At 38.8% G+C, this 13,076-nt stretch overlaps 1 protein-coding gene across 4 annotated transcripts in view; it reads right to left on the bottom strand.

Annotated features, from left to right (window-relative positions):
* Positions 1-10,377: 10,377 nt before the first annotated feature.
* The window catches only part of RBMS1 (RNA binding motif single stranded interacting protein 1), a 200,795-nt gene continuing 198,096 nt past the window's right edge, over positions 10,378-13,076 (bottom strand). For 3 of the 4 annotated variants that reach the window (XM_074967426.1, XM_074967424.1, XM_074967427.1), the window contains exon 14: positions 10,378-12,425. The gene's annotated coding sequence lies outside the window, so the exon portion shown is untranslated. Of the gene's footprint in view, positions 12,608-13,076 lie in introns of all 4 variants that reach the window. The other variant, XM_074967425.1, reaches the window with a different exon arrangement.

Raw genomic sequence — 13,076 nt, forward strand, 5'->3', positions numbered from 1 at the left:
TGGTTTGCCAAGATATTGCAGATGTGATGGTGTAAGCAGAATGTATGTGCCGCACTATCCAGGAACAATAAAGGGATGTTATTAAATATTGTGTGAAAAACATGACTTTCACCAAAACAGAAGTTTAAAATAACCAATGTGTCATTTTTACAACTGAAAATCTACCACTTTAACGAGACACTTTGAGGGAAGAGGCCCTGCTTCATAAATCAGGTGACATGATTGAGATCCACTATGCTGCATAGTGCAAAAACCCTTTATCATGCCTACCTAGGAGTCAAATTAACTCTACTGCAAATATTAGAGAACAAGCAGAAAGGACCACAAATAACTAGAGATAGGCTGAACACAATACCCAGCTCTGAACTGTGCTGCTAGCTATTATCTCTGCAACAAACGGTGATGAGAATAAATAAAAAATGCAGATCCTCCCCAAACATTTGGATCGGGATCTGTACAAAGAACAAATGCTGCTGCTGCTAAGTCGGCAACTGCACGTGTACTTTCCGCCCACCCATGGGTAAGTCAGGCATGCAGCGAGTGCATGCTAAACCCCAAAACCTGCTGGGTCCCATAAGCCAAGCATAGCTCGAGTAGCTCTTTTCATTGCAATAGTAAAGGAATGAGAACTATTATGTTTTGGCTCAAACATCAAATGGTGAAAACAGATTGTGCTTGACTGACTGAAAACTACACAGTCAGCCCTTTTAACAGGTACTCTTAAACCGTGAGATTACAAAATGGGTGTTTTGAAACACTGGTAAGGTTCTTCTTTCTCTTATTGACACTCCAGACCAACTTCTTAAAGTAACAAAGGACTAAACCCTGCAACTGCACTGGTTCTCCCCTACTGAATTCTATGAAACAGAGGAGATTGGGCCCTAAAGGGCAGATCCCGCACTCCTTAGGTAGAGAGAACCTCAATTCCATGGCAGGATCAAGCCCTACATATCTGTCTTCACGTACCAAATCCAGGATTAATCATTTAACCTTGCTCATCAATAGAGAGGTGAGGCTTCTACATCTCAGTCTTAACTTACAATATGTGCCTGGAGGTTATTTGACATTGGGAGACTGTTGAAATCCGGTGAAGGTGGTTCCTTCTGAGCCTTGCACTACTTTCCGTGTACACTTGTCTGCACAGCCCTATACACTTCAATGACACTTTATCACTAACAAAAAACATTTGTGGCAACATCAGGATGAATTAAAAATAAGTGAGAATCTCATTCTTTTCCTTTTTCTACACCAGACGGTTAATATTACTGTAAGTATCGTTTACTAAAGCAATATCTGATTTTGTGCAACTAACATAGATATCAACATAACAAAAAGCAGTCCATATTCCCGAAATTCTAACTGGGCACTGACTTATATGACTGGATTAATGTAAATTTACTTTGCACTAAACCCCCTGAGGTTTAAATCATAGCTTTAAATTTCAGGCTTTACAATATTTTATATTTGCTATTCAAGAGGGGGCACACACTGATTGGCTTGCTCAGGTTGTTCTCGGTCAATACCCAGCATTGGGAACAGGCCCAGGAGCGAGCCACTGAATTGCTTGCAAGCAAGAAGGAAAGCGGGGCAGAAATGTCCGGGGTGGCTTTGGTATTCCAGGTCCAAGAATAGGACGGTGTGGGTGCTGTTCTTATCTTGTGGTTTCCCCATACGGTGCATTTTACTGTTGGGCATTCCACCGCGTACACAGCCACACGCACCTCTCCTCAATGTCTACGGGTTAAATTCTGAAATCTTTCCATTGGCCCCATGGGAGTTTGGCCTGCAGAAGGACTTCAGGATCTGAACACCTAATAGCCTGGGCTGCTTGTTGTTCATTGGTTCAAACTGCCTTGCCTTAATCATATGCAATAGGACGACACAAAACATTTTTTCCCCATTAGGAATCTGGAGAGGAATGCCAGATCTTATTTTGATAGCCACTAGGGGATGGTTTGTTGAGGTAGGTTTGCAGAGAAGAGCGGTGAGAGGTGTTTGACACACAACCAGAAACCATGCAAAATTTGCCCGATTTTAAATTTTTAGGACATCCTCTTCACTCCTGTGTGCACTGAAACATTCAGAGCGTCTGACAGACCCATGTGCTTGTTCCCTGACAACATGAAACATGGGGCTTTTGACTGAGCTACCCCCTGAGTTTTTTGGGTACTTGAAACTATAAACTCAAAGCAAAATCAAGAGTTGTCTGCCCCCAACAGTGAAAACCAGAGATAAGATATACAGACCCTGTGAGCTGAAATGGCTGACTTTCACAGCTCGCTCGTGGAGCTGAAAAAACCGTCTAGACCTGGTGTGAGTTAAATCCTTTGTAACTGTTGGGGGTCCCTTCAACTTGAGATTGATATAAGAAACCAGTGCTGTCAAATTGTCTCTTCTGCGCCCAGAACACCCTGAAATGAGAAACTGGTTTAGTTCCCCGCCGCCTACCCATCCCCACCTGTGAGCATCTTTGCTTTTTTTACTGGTTACGCTATTCAGATTCCTGTCCCCATTCCCATGATGGGCACCCATCATAAGTGTCCAATTGGGATGTATATAAGCTGGCTTTGTGTATTTCACTTCTCAAATCAAAATGATAAAGGTTTCTTCTCTTTCGAGGCAAACTTGTTTCTCTTTGTGATGGAAAAATCATAATCTTGGGAGTGAGAGAGGTTATGTTGTGTTTTGCAGGAGCTGGATAAAGTTATTCTTTTAATGACAATCCTATAAATATATACCCTAGGCACATATAGAGAATGGGCTTCAACTACTGATTATTAATAAAATGAAGATGCCCTCTAGTGGTTCAATAAAATAAAGCCCTGCACTCTCTTTTGTTCAAGGGAATTACCCCCACCTCACTTTTTGTTTTCTCAAAACTGCTGAGCAAGATTCCACACCATTCTTACACCCCCTCTCCCTGGGATGTGTGGGTACAGAGGATTGTTTGAAATGGTTGTGTTTAGTCCTGCAGGGCATCAAACAAGCTTAGTAAATTCACTACAGTTTCTATAAGAGCCATATCTGAACATAGTAGGGCTGGTCACATGATCACCATCTGGAATAGATGAGACTCGTAACTTACAGTGGCGTGTTCTTTTTGTAGCCAACTCTTCTCAGAGACAACTGGTGACTTTTTCATCTGCAAAATATTTTCAGGAAAAGAATTGCTGGAACTGTTCAAATCATTTTTGTAACTGAATGATGAATTTTCCCCAGCATTTCAGTACTGTGAGGTGAAGCCTCAGTGTTACATTTCTTCCAGTGAAAGACATGGTGTGATCTCTTTCAAGTCAGAGTTGTGATCTTATCATTTCCTTTTTATAAGGCTATCCTTGGAAAAGAGTAGCGCAAATATTAGGGAGGTGCATTGTAAAAGGAAGGGGAAGCTTAAAACCACATTTTTGGACATAGAGGCTTTAGAAACACGGGCAGTCCAAGATTTAAAACGAAACAAAAAAAATCACTACTACATGCCTTATAAGGATAGGCTCAAGGAACTCAACCTATTTAGTTTAATGAAGAGAAGGTTAAGGGATGCCTTGATTACAGTATACAAGTACCTACAGGGGGGACAAATATTTAATAATGGGCTCTTTAGTTTAGCAGAGAAAGGTGTAACATGATCCAAGGACTGGAAGTTGAAGCAAGACAAATTCAGACTGAAAAGAAGGTGTAACATTTTAACAATGAGAGTAATTAACCATTGGAAAAATTTACCAAGGGTCTTGGTGGATTCTCCATCACTGACAATTTTTAAATCAAGATTTTCCCCCCCTAATAGATATGCTCTAGGAGTAATTTTTGGGGGATGTTCTGTGGCCTGTGTTATACAGGGGGTCAGACTAGATGATCACAATGGTCCATTTTAGTCTTGGAATCTGAGCAGGTTCAAGATGCCATGTGGTTCTTCTCTGAAAAGTGATGATACAAGTTGCATTGTGGCGCTCTACATCTATTATTCCACCCTGCTTCCATCTCATTAACAAGCTGTCTCCCACCCACTCACATGTGAAAGCTACTCCTGCTGACAGCTGGAGTCATTCTTGCATGTTGAAATATTCCATATGAGGCTGGGATGTTGAAGGTAGGTGTGGAACTTAGGACAGCGCCCCGCTGATGAAGTTGATAATCTTTTCTTTTAGTTTATACTCTTCCAGGACAGGCTGGCTTTTCTAAGGCATGTTTGAAATTAACTCACTTTGTTGTTTAATAGCCTTACTGCATTGACATGCATGGAATATTAATAAATACATAGAAGTCTAGATAAAATTAGCCAACTCTATTTTTTCTACAAGCAGTTCCTAAGGAAAGCTTTAAATAATACAAGGGAAAAAGTCATTTCCCACCGCTGACCACAAATAGTTAGAATATGCAATGTGGGACAACTTGATCTACTTGCTAAATGATCCTATTTGGGCACCCTCTATTTCTATCTCCCTTTCTCTAAACCACTGTTTAACTCCATTAGTTTCAAGCCCTTTCTAGATGTAGCTTAGGGATATATGCAACCCAAAAACGTATCACAATTTTAGTATAACCAGTTGATGAACAAGCTGGTCAAGTAAATCTGGCGTGATTCCTGTGAGCTCAGTAAAGTTGCACAAGCAGAAGTGCAGAGTAAATGGGAGCACGAGTTAGTCTGTAGTGTCAGATTCCATTTCCCCCCTGCTAACACTCCACAAAACAATGAGGCTACTTGGAGTAAGGTGCTGTTTAGAGTGAGCTAAGGGATCTGAATGTGGCCCACTGTGCTTATTGGGGTGGGCTGTAATTACGAAAGTAGTTAGGGAACATATACATTAATTCCTTAAGTCTGTGACAGTATCATAGTAAATTAGTTGGAGGAATGAATTGTTAATTGGCTAGAGGCAGGTTAATGAACTGTAGCAGAATTCAGAATGATTTGTTAACTGTGGTTCTAATATATTAAGTAAATTAATGCTGCTGAAAGGGGCAGGATTGATAGCTTGAACTATGCCTCAAGTCTTGTTCTGAAAACATCACCTTCAGTCTCCTACTCTAGTCACCAATTCTCTTCTCTGCTGAGACTGGGGAACAAAGATCCAAATGTAATGATGACTTTTGTGATGTGGTCACTTATTTGCTGGGACATGGACTCTTTATATAAGCCACTACACAGCTAGCAGCTGGCAATGTCTTCAGCTACTCCTGAGGTGGATTAGATGTGAACTTGTGAGCTGAAAGGTAAAGACCCCTAATTATACTCCCAGAGCCCTTCAGACACCCATGCCCCTAAATCTTTGCTATTCTGACATAGTTTGTTTTTTCTTAACAGCTGCAGAAGAAGTTACCAGACAGAATTGTTTTTGTATATTCTAGCCATATTTTGGGCAGAATTAAATGGTCAAATGAGAAAGCCAAAAAGTTCAGCTTTGTCTGGTGTTAAATCAATGTGAGGATCCATTGGCTAGGAAACTGACACAGATGATCTTTCTCTCTTGAAAGGAGTATGCCAGTTTTGCAAGCTCCGTTAGTGCATTTGGGAGGTAATTGCATGTATGGCTTAAAGACCATCAAAATAACATGCTATCTTGTTCACATTACGACACTGTTGGACAGCAGAGGATTGGATGATGTATCCCAATGCACATGAAGGTTTGCAAATAATTCCTGAGTGGCTGGCAAGAGCAGAATGGACAAGTGTAGTGAGTGTATGCGGGGCATACAGTTACATACAATGCCATTGCTTGTGGTTGGGATCCATTTTTCAGATGTTGTTGGATATTCTTCAGTTAGCTACTGTCAAGATTTTTGGAGAAGGTGATGTCATGGCTTTGGTTTACTAGTAAGTACAGAATTACTGCTAATGTCTTATGGTGGAGCTACCTCTGCACAAATCAACTCTCCTTTTTGTGCGAGAGCGCCGAGCTGGGAGGGGAAAGGAGGCAGGATCAGGGCTGGTGCTCAGAAAAGCTGACAGAGGCACCCTCCACAGGCACCACAATGAAGAGGATGCTAGAATATAGTTAGGACTGTCCCACTCATTTGTCTCCAAGCGATGCATCCGATTGTGAAATCCTCATCTGCAACTAGTTCAAAGGAATTTTCTGATGTAGTCTGGAGCAATGGGAATGGCAGACTGTGTCTTCACCGAGGATGCTAATATGTCCTGGCCAGTACATTAGATATACATACATCAAACCTCAGATGTATTTGGAGAGGCAGCCTACTGATTAGGTAGAAGTAGTGGACAGCGTTGGAATTGTCTCACTTATTATTTGGTTCCTGTAAAGTTAATTACAAGAATAGCATTTTTATCTGAACAAGATTCATTTTATTTGTACCCGCATTTGTTTGTCTTAACTTTATACAAAGTAAGTATACAAAAACACTGAAGAAATATATTTACAGTGTTTGTTGTAAAACCCCACTTATTTCTAAATTAGTATTAGCAAATCAACAAACAAAATACCCTTCCAAAAAACAGACACTCAACCAAGCAACAAAAACACACACAGGGAGAACAAACCACATATACATGAAAAGCACCACTTGCTTCTGTGATTGAAGACTAAGCAGTAAATTAACCATAAGAGACATCATACAAACACAGGAAAACTAAAAAAGGAAGAATTAATAAAATGAATCCCCTTCTCAAAGTGTAGCAGTTACATCCCCAAGAGTACACAACATACTGTGGGTGTCCTGCAGATAAATCACAAAGTAGTGGCCAGATCTTTTCAAAGTGATAATTAGTTTAACCATTTATTTATTCATGATTCTCATATTTACTTATGTTTCATTACTTTTATCAAGGAGTAAGGGTTTTTTCCTATCTCATTAGCATTTATATTTTTAGGCAAATGACTCTTTAGGCAAAAGTAACTCTTGTGAACTGTGGTTAAAATTTTCAGAAACATCTAAGTCACATAGGAGCTCAGAGAAAGTTAATAGAATTAAGACATTTTTGAAAACTTTACCTTTCTTGAAATGACTTTGCAAAGATGTTCAGGAGATAAGGCCAACTGTAATACCAACTTGAGATCCAGACTCATTCAAGAGAAGACATATAACCAAAATGGCTCTACTCTTGGCCAGGCCCTAAAAAGTGAACGTCAGACGCCTGCTGAACATCAATTCCTTCTTAAGCATTTTATTTGGATTTGTATTCCAGTTACACTGTGATACTTTGCTTTTCACATCAAATTTATAAATCTTTTTAATCCAGCATGGGAAGCCCAGGTCAGAATGGAGAAAGACCTTGTCTAGCGACACTAGGCAACACAGTCTAATTAGTTTTGGGAACTAGAAAGAGAGCTAAATGGTCTTGGTCCAACATTCTCAGTAATAGGATTCCTTTCCTATTAATTTACAACCACGAGATATGACCAAAGTGTTATCCAGGGAGCAAGTCTCACATGTGATTATAGTTGCATAAAACTGTGGTTTTACAAACTTTCATAACTAATACTAAATTAGCTAACAATAGAGAACATGTTTCTATTAACAGCATCTTGGCAAATAAGCTACAAAATAACAAAGCAAAACTGTGTTCAATGGTCAGTTAAGTCAATCTTTGAACAAGAGACCTCTTACCAGTCGGTGAAAGAAAGACCAGTTTTGAACTACACAGAGCCCTTCTTCAGTAATTTTGTGATATATAATAATATATATAATAATTGTGTTATATATGCTGAGTTTTAGGTGTTATTTAAAGTATACTGCATTCAGAGCACGAGCAGCAGAAGGACTGGAAGAGTGGGGGAACCATGCCCCCACAACGGCCCAACCCTCCTGGAGCCTGAGCCCCTCGCACCAGTCCCACCCTACCAGAACTCCTGCCCCTCCTACCAGGTCCTTCCTCCCACCCCACTCTCCTTACCTTACTCTTCCTGCTGACCAGCCCGAAGCCCTCTGGTGACAGGTCTTTCCTGCTTCCCAGACGTGGAGGATCCCCGGCACCTTTCCGCTGTAGTTTTGCTAACTGACTGGTGAGGGCTCAAGTTGCCGGCATGTGGCTCAATGTGGAGTGGGACCCGGGTGCCAGCCAACTGGGCCAGGTCACAGTGCATTCCCACCCAGTCAGGTTTAAAGGGGTGGGGGACAATGGCCCTTTATGCGCCGGAACCTTTGTAGAAGTGTCTATTGTGGTGGTGGGCATGGCCAAAGTGGCAGAGGAATTAATACTTAAATATCCCACAGAAAGTGCATATGTTTCTTTTGTTAAGTGTGTGTGGGGGTATGGCCCTCTGGCTTTCCCCACACCGGTGATACAGAGATCTGTATTATTGAAGACTGGGTGATATATTGTGTGGCATATTCACCAGCCAGGCACAAACTACTGATCTCAGAGTTTTGATTCTTTTCAAATAAATTTGATTATACAATAAAGAGCTGAAGTGCACCATAGTGATAATTAGAAAAGCTAATAAGATGCTATATAAAATTGTAATAAAATAGAATATTCATATTTGAATACATGACTACTAATTCATTCCAATTAAGTTAAGGACGATAGAAAAGAGGAATATGGTCCCTCAACAGATTTGTGTAAATCTTCATGGCCATTTAATTTTAGATGGGTGAATTGTTGAGCCACAGTTTAGATGAACAGCTCGACAAAGCAGTAAACACAGTATACATTCACTTACGGGTCTCTCTAAATTTTATTTATCCGTAATTAGTATGCAGTATAGTCCAGTCTTTTCATTTATGCAAGAGGAATTAGTACTCACGGATGTTATTTTATTACGTAAGCCTAAAATAACAAAATCATCTCCCCTCCCCCGCCCCCCAGAGACAAACTGGAGCTCAAAGCTCCTTTGATCAGCTCCAAAGGAGAAAAATCATGCTGTCAGCATCCTGGATGTCACTACATCTATATGGGGTGAGGTACACTACTTAGCATTAAGAATTGCTTCTCAAAAAGTTCCTGACACAGGAAGTTTTCTATGTGGAGTTACATAGAAGGCTAGGCTCTTCCTAAAGGGACTCTCTCCTCTTTATATAGAAGCGATTTTTTTTTTTATTTTTTGTTATTTTCCCTTTCCTTGGAAACAGCCCTATATTATATATATATAAAATAGGGCTGTTTCTAAGGAGAGGAAAAGTAACAAAAATGTCTAGAGCGTAGCGAGTCTGCTTCACACCATATCTACAACATCCCAGAAATAGCTCTATTTTAGATATTTGACTATTTAATGCTTTGGTCAGGGGAAATAGTTTTTGATATTTTGCCATAAGTTATTTGGTTTAGAAGCATTACTTCTGGGGCAGGACAACACACACAACATATGGAACAACACCTCTTGCTACAGATATCACAATTGGGGGGAAATCTCTTTAGAACATCCATGTGTTTGTGTCCTTCTGTATGTTTTCTTTTTCAACTCTCTTTCAGACTGAGGCTGAAGGTGACCAATTAACATCATACAGTTGCACTGAAGTGATGCTAATGCTCTGAGTGAAATTCACTGGGATTGTACATCCTCAGCCAATTTAATTCACGGCAGCTGGCACTGGCAAAGCACTTTTATGCAGCCGTGTGATGCTAGTGACTGTAACTGTTAAATCCCATGTTGCTTGCAGACTTCTTGTGGAGACAGCTAGGCCTGAATTTACCATTATGTGTGTAGGCCTGGATTGAGGCAAAGAAGGGCATAGCTTTTGCATTCAAATCAGATATTTGATAAAACTATTATAATAAATTATTTCCTGTTTGCTCTTAAAGAACAATAAATGACTTGTAGTTTGAGAAAGCTAAAATTCAATTTTAATGAAACATTTGGGAGGGAAGGGGAGCCTCTGAGAAGTGGAATCCAAATTTGAGCAGTTCAACATGAAGAAACACTAAAGTTTCACCATAAGCTGTTTGGGGTCCATCCAGTCTCCAGATATAGTTAGAATTGAAGAGAAAGAAGGCATTTTCATTTTTTCAATCTTTTTTATTCAAAAGTTTTCAAAAGAAATAAAACAGAAAAAGCTAACAATCTAATCAAATGTACAGTTCAAAAATGTCTTTTGGCGTTTAACAAGTCCTAGGAAACAAAACTACAGAGTTATCTTGAACCGGACAAATAAGTTACCACTGGCAAGTTTGTGGCACTAGAAAAACAAAAATAAAAAATTAACTCTCTTGATCATATAGATATCTCTATGAAAATCTTTTTTTTTCAATCTGTACAAAAGGTCTTTCTTCATAAATTAATTTTTTTTTTATAATTTAATGGCTGTCTACTACGTGATGTTTAAGTAACTGATTATTTCTTTATGTACAGAGGTTAAATTTCCCAAATCTTACCCGGACAATGAGTATGGCACTTAGTTCAGACATTTCTAGCAGCAGCTCTTCCCTCCCTCTAATACAGCTATTATATTGCAATTTTAACGAATGCAAAAAATATCAAGTAGTGAGAGATCCAAGAATGGCAATATACCAGATACAGGGAAGGTGCTGCAGGAAGTCTGGACTTTTACAAAGCAGTAATATTCCAGGGAGCATAGAACCAATAATACCACAACTTTTTTTTTTTAAAAAGAAAAAACAAACATCTCTTATGACTATGTAACTCACTAGAATCTACACTTCTCAGAGCAGCAATTTATTTTTGAAACTATGAAATGTCACCGACATCTATACTCCAATACTCACACAATTTAACAACTAAAAAATACTTGAATGAAGTAACTGCTTAGCCCTAGCTCCTGAGCTAGGATGATTTGGTCTGTGGAAACAGGGAGGGCCAGCAACCTGTCCCAGTACAAAAAGAAATAAACTTTGAGGTAGATAACTGATCATATACAGCTGACCAGACAAGTACACAGTTTTGGAAGACAACTTAATTTATCATTTGATTTAAAACATATGCCATTGTAATAAAAGAGCTTTAATAGCAGTGAATTATCTAATACGTAAAAATACAAATAACTGTGTATTTATTAATCAGGAATTTCATAGTTTCAAAACTGGTTTTCTTTACACTTAACACTTGTAGTGATGATGTAAAGCGTGGCACTGCTTGGATCCAAGTCTTCCTTCATGCTTTTTGTGTCCATACTTCAATTAAAATTATAAAACCTAAAGGCAAATGTACAAAAAAAGGCACATTCTCCTAACCGCAAACTGGTCCGGCAAAAATAAAGAGTACAGAAGACGTAATGCTGAGACAAATCAGAATTATTGGTTACTGGCTCTTTGTTCTTTGGTAAAGTTACCTTTAAAAGTGCCAAGTCTTTTTATTTTTATTTACCTCCTATAGAGAGCTAGTACCCAATCAATTATGCGTCTACTTACATCTCAGCTTATGTTTGCAAACAAGTCCTTAGCTTTTGCCATTTTGCTGTAATAGCAAATTTTCTGTTTGCTAGGTCTCAGCACAATCATCATTCTAAAGCACTATCATTAGTATAAAGGAAGGACAAAAACGTTCTGTGATATTCCCACCCCAAACTCCCCACTCTACCTACACTAAAACTAGAACATCAAGTTAGTTTCTGAAAAAAGGCAAAAAAAGATTTTACATTGCATCTTACAGCAGAGTTCCTAAATCATTCAAACTATCAGAGGAAACTATTGGCATATGGCCTTACAAACAATTTATCCTATTAAAATTCCCCCAGTCAGAAAATGTGTTTCACACAAAACATTTTTCCCCTCTTGCATTTCACTACCTTACACATTATGTGAAAAATCATTAAAAACACCTACTACACATTAAAAAAAGCCAAATTTTCAGCAATTTTTATTGACTACCTTTTAAAAGCCCTATGCTGCTGTTTTACAAGGCATAATAGACCAGCTCATTTGGTCAAAGCATTCTACACCATTAGTTTGGACTACTTACTGAAACAGCTACAGCATGAAAGATTTAAGGCAAATTGGAATTTATAGAAAAGGATAAGACACTTCACACTACGTTAAAAGAAAAACAGAAAGCTAAGAGAACAGACACTAACTGCAACACTGCACTGTAGCAACACTCACACACTGCAAGCACAGATCATCATTTTAGATGTTTTACTATTTTAAACTTCAGAAAACCCATTTCATACAATAAAAAACAAAACAAAAGAAAAAAACAAAACAAAAACAAAAACAAAAAAAACCAAAACAAAAACAAACCAAAATACAAATTCTGCCATGCACGTGAATAAGTCTTCGTGGTCATCTGTGCATACCCAGAAATTTGAAAAAAAAAAAAAAAAATTGCATCATAATACTTGATAAAAATTTTCTTACTAAAATAAACCTGTTCACAGGAACAGCTACTAGATGAATTTAAGGATTTTTTATGCACCTTATAGAACTTATAGCAAAAATAGTTTTAGTTGATTTCATTATAAATAATGTTTTCAAGAACCTGTGCAAAACTGTCAATAATTCCTAAAGCACATTTGATCAGTAAAATCCATGATTGTTTCAGCCTTTGCACCCTTCTCCAGGCAAGGTCAACACTGGACATCTGTAACATAAAGAAGTCAGAGCTAGGGCAGAATTACTTTTGCATTGTCTTCTATTGTAGACATCTGTGAAATTGTTTCTTACCTCAGACGTAGTTTTGAGAGGACCAAGTGAGCCCACGTACATACTTGACAACTGATCAGGAAGGTGTCAAGTGCCCTGGGAGTTGAGGGTTCTCAGCACCTGTGCAAATAGTCCCTTTGCCTAATTACAGCCTTATCCTATAGTTTTTTTCTCATACAAAATCCCACTGATTCCCCACTGGGAGTTCTGCTTGCTGAGAGCTTAGGGACTGTGACCCTGCACTCAAACTGAGGGTTTGTTTGTGTGTGTGTGTGTGTGTGTGTGTGTGTGTGTGTGTTTGTTTTTTTAATGGCATCTACTGTTGGTGCATTCATGGGGAGGAACATTATTTTGCAGATTCAGTTTAGTAATATTAACACTGTTTGCCACTCTGCTATTCATTATTTATAGGGACCATACTGACTCATAGTGCATGTAAACACTAAGAACTATGCTTCTTAAAACATTACGTTCATGCAATATTGACTTTTAAGGGGAGTGCTCAATGTTTCCAGTGGTGGTTATTATAATATGCCTCAGAGAAACTGGGTAGCAGTTTTACCATCTCTTCAAGAGGCCAAATGTTGTC

This window comes from Natator depressus, chromosome 11, assembly GCF_965152275.1.
Source record: "Natator depressus isolate rNatDep1 chromosome 11, rNatDep2.hap1, whole genome shotgun sequence".
In the NCBI taxonomy this organism is placed as follows: Eukaryota; Metazoa; Chordata; order Testudines; family Cheloniidae; genus Natator; species Natator depressus.